The sequence below is a fragment of the Cherax quadricarinatus genome, chromosome 13 (assembly GCF_038502225.1).
Source record: "Cherax quadricarinatus isolate ZL_2023a chromosome 13, ASM3850222v1, whole genome shotgun sequence".
NCBI classification, from domain to species: Eukaryota; Metazoa; Arthropoda; class Malacostraca; order Decapoda; family Parastacidae; genus Cherax; species Cherax quadricarinatus.
The window spans coordinates 22754415-22759414 of NC_091304.1; positions in this window are offsets into that span (position 1 = coordinate 22754415).

Consider the following 5000-nt stretch of genomic DNA (forward strand, 5'->3'; position numbering starts at 1 on the left):
AGCTAAGAGGTATGTCCTACGAGGAGAGGTTAAGGGAAATCAACCTGACGACACTGGAGGACAGGAGAGATAGGGGGGACATGATAACGACATACAAAATACTGAGAGGAATTGACAAGGTGGACAAAGACAGGATGTTCCAGAGATTGGACACAGTAACAAGGGGACACAGTTGGAAGCTGAAGACACAGATGAATCACAGGGATGTTAGGAAGTATTTCTTCAGCCACAGAGTAGTCAGTAAGTGGAATAGTTTGGGAAGCGATGTAGTGGAGGCAGGATCCATACATAGCTTTAAGCAGAGGTATGATAAAGCTCACGGCTCAGGGAGAGTGACCTAGTAGAGATCAGTGAAGAGGCGGGGCCAGGAGCTCGGACTCGACCCCTGCAACCTCAACTAGGTGAGTATACACACCACACACACACACCACACACACACACACACACCACACACACCCACCACACACACCCACCACACACACACACACACACACACACACACACACACACACACACACACACCACACACATACACACACACACACACATACACACACCACACACACATACACACACACACACGTTAGGGACAGCGAGCAGGCTAGTCACGCCGTCGGTGCTCCGGGGATTTAAGTGTTTTTGAGGGCTAGAAGTGTTCTGCAAGGGTTGCTAAGTGTGTCAGGGTAGTCAACAATCCTAGAAGTGTTTTTTTTTAATTGCCTGAGCCACACAAGTGTGGGGAGAGCCACAATTTTGAAAGTGATCTGGAAAATAAAAGCGTTGTGGCGCAGGCTAGTGTGAAGGCGGCGTTGCCAAGTGTCACCCAAGATTTTAATAAAGTGAAACAATAGTGTGACCAGTGAAAGAAATACAGTGAATAGGGTACATTATTAACGAGAAGAAATTGAGGTGGATCTACGCCAGGACGTACATCGAGCTGGATCTACTCCAGGACGTCACATCGACCTGGACAATCTACACTGCTACAGCTGCAATACAAGTACTGTATCACCTATGAGTGGTTGTTTGGGTGTGGGGTCCAGGTTCCAATTTAACCGCCAAGCTGAATGTGAATGGTCTAACTCTCATAGCACGATAAAGAATAGGCACTCAAGTATTCAATAAGGTTTAGCAAATGGTAATCCATTGAACAAGGCGATTAAGTCACTATAAGCAGGTGATATAGGCAACACTGCAAGGGAGTCAGGTCACATAGGTTGTGGACACAAGGACAACTGAGAATCTACATTACACTCCAAGCACAAGCCACCTACTTTTCAGACACATAATAATCCCACACATAATTCGACACATAATTACACACACACACACACACACACACCACACATACACACCACACATACACACCCCACACACACACACACCACACACACACCACACACATACACCCCCCACACACACACACACATACACACACCCACATACACACACACACACACACACACACACACACACACACACACACACACACACACACACACACACACACACACGCACACACACACTGTAAGTGCGGTAAATCCCAGGAGGTTGGTCAGGTCACAAGAAGGTGTGGGCAGCCAAGGACCACTGAGACTTACCTTAAAGCACAAGCCACCTACCTTTCAGTACATAATAAACCCACACATAATTCCACACACAATTACACACAAAATTTCACACACACACACACACACACACACACACACACACACACACACACACACACACACACACACACACACACACACACACACACACACACACACACATATCCAGACACACACACACTCCCCCCTCACCACCGACATCTCACTACTTCCCCTGATCCATCACCTCCCTCGATCACCCTCCCCTCCCCCATTCACCCCAAACCCTCCCCACCCCTCCCCACTCAGCTCCCAAATAGCCACAGTTCCTCCACTACTTCCCCCCCCCCCCACACTCTGACACACACACTACTAACCTAACATACAGAACTACATAGGTTTCCCACTCTGAGGCAATCAGGATAAAACAAAAATGGGTTGCCAGAGAGCAACAAGAAAAACCAAGGGACAGGAGGAGGAAAATGCAAAGGAAGATTGGGCAGCAGAGCTCATAAAAAGGGATCATGAATGGGAAAAGAAACTAGAAGAACTTAGCATGAGAATGGAAGAGAGGATAGATATGGAAAGCAGGAAGTGGGAGGTGCATGTCAAAACAGCAGAAGCTAGGATACAGAGTTTAGAAGAGGAACTGAAAAATCTGAAACAGCATAAAGAACTAAAGAACATTTTGGGATTGACATCAGAGACTGCTACCTCAGCCACAAATAAGGGGACTGTAGGGAAAGAAGGGGCACAACTGCATGGAGATGCTCTATCAGAGGAGACTGTAGCAAATGAAAGAGCTAAGCTTTATGTGGAGGCCCTAACAGACAACAACAGAGCCCAAGGAAAGCCGAGAAGGGAAAATGACAGGCCACTGAGCCCAAGTACATTAGCCAGTGAAACTGATGAAAGGAAAGCTGCAGTGGAGGAAACCAAATTAAATGAGGGGATACACAGGGATATGCAGTGGGAGAATGAAAGGGTGAGGTCAGTCTTTGTGTATGGGCTCCAGGAAGTCGAAGGGGAAACATATGAAGCAAGAAAACAAGGGGAAAAAAAAGCAATTGAAAGCATCATGAAAGCAATAGGAGAAGACGATATGACCCAGCTGGAAAATTTTCGGAGAATAGGGGGGTTTGTAAAAAAAAGAACCCGGCCAGTGAGAGTGACCTTCAAGGCAGAAGCAACTCGGACCAGGATACTGCAGGAGAAAGCACGATTAAGGGACATGACGGCATACAGGAGGGTGTATCTCGACCGCGACAGAACACAAGAAGAAAGGAAGAAACTGAGAGAGATGGTACAAAGGCGAAAGGAGGAAAGAGAGGGGATGGAGAAGACAGACAGGAGATCCCAGACCCAGGAAGAAGATCTAATACAGCCTCCCTCACAACTTTCTATAGAAGCCTCCCAACCAGGTCAACCCCAGTGCAACCAAACACTCTAAATCAAAACACCCATGCCACATCCAATGCCCCCACCCACTACATTACAAACTTCACCCCCACAGCAACAACCCATAGTTCCTTACCAGGTCTCCCACTTCCCCAACCCCAATATACTTCCCAGACTACAGTCTTAGAAAAGAAGTTGAAGGTGTGGTATACAAATGCAGATGGAATAACAAACAAGTATGAGGAGTGGCACGAAAGAATCAAAGAGACATCCCCAGACATAATAGCACTCACAGAAACAAAACTCACCAGAATAATAACAGATTCAATCTTTCCATCCGGATATCAAATCTTCAGGAAAGACAGAGGGAGGAGAGGGGGAGGAGGAGTTGCACTGCTCATTAAAAACCAGTGGGGTTTTGAGAAAATGGAAGGAATGGATGGCATGGGCGAAAGGGACTACTTAGTAGGAACAATCCAGTCTGAGGGACATAAGGTGATAATTGCAGTAATGTACAACCCACCACAGAACTGCAGGAGGCCAAGAGAAGAATACGATGAGAGCAACAGAGCAATGATCAACACACTAGCCGAGGTGGCCAGGAGAGCACACATGGGGGGAGCAAAGTTACTAGTTATGGGTGATTTCAATCACAAGGAGATTGACTGGGAAAACCTGGAGCCCCATGGGGGTCCCGAAACATGGAGAGCCAAGATGATGGATGTGGTACTGGAGAACCTCATGCATCAACATGTTAGAGACACTACCAGAGAGAGAGGAGAGGATGAACCAGCAAGGTTGGACCTTGTATTCACCATGAGTAGTTCGGACATCGAGGGTATCATGTATGAAAGGCCCCTGGGAGCTAGTGATCATGTGGTTCTGTGCTTCGACTACATAGTTGAGCTCCAAGTGGAGAGAGTAGCAGGAATAGGCTGGGAAAAACCAAACTACAAAAGGGGGAACTACTCAGGCATGAGGAACTTCCTTCAAGACATTCAGTGGGAGAGGGAACTGACAGGAAAACCAGTACAAGAAATGATGGACTATGTAGCAACAAAATGCAAGGAGGCAGAGGAGAGGTTTGTTCCCAAGGGAAACAGAAATAATGGGAAGAACAGAACGAGTCCTTGGTTCACCCAAAGGTGTAGGGAGGCAAAAACTAGGTGTAATAGAGAATGGAAAAGGTACAGAAGACAGAGAACTCAGGAAAATAAAGAAATCAGCCGAAGAGCCAGAAACGAATATGCACAGATAAGAAGGGAGGCTCAGAGACAATATGAAAATGACATAGCATCAAAAGTAAAGACTGACCCGAAGCTGTTGTACAGCCACATCAGGAGGAAAACAACAGTCAAGGACCAGGTAATCAGACTGAGGAAGGGTGATGGGGAATTCACAAGAAACGACCGAGAGGTATGTCAGGAGCTCAACACAAGATTTAAAGAGGTATTTACAGTGGAAACCAGTAGGACTCCAAGAAATCAGAACAGGGGGGCACACCAGCAAGTGCTGGATGAGGTACATATAACCAAGGAGGAGGTGAAGAAGCTGCTATGCGAACTTGACACCTCAAAGGCGGTGGGACCAGACAACATCTCTCCATGGGTCCTTAAAGAGGGAGCAGAGATATTGTGTGAGCCATTAACAAAGATCTTCAACACATCATTTGAAACTGGGCAACTCCCTGAGGTATGGAAAATGGCAAATGTAGTCCCAATTTTTAAAAAGGGAGACAGACATGAGGCACTAAACTACAGACCTGTATCTCTAACGTGTATAGTATGCAAGGTCATGGAGAAGATCATCAGGAGGAGAGTGGTGGGGCACCTGGAAAGAAACAAGTGTATAATTGACAACCAGCACGGTTTCAGGGAAGGAAAATCCTGTGTCACAAACCTACTAGAGTTTTATGACAAGGTGACAGAAGTAAGACAAGAGAGAGAGGGGTGGATCGACTGCGTATTTTTGGACTGCAAGAAGGCTTTCGACACAGTTCCTCACAAGAGGTTA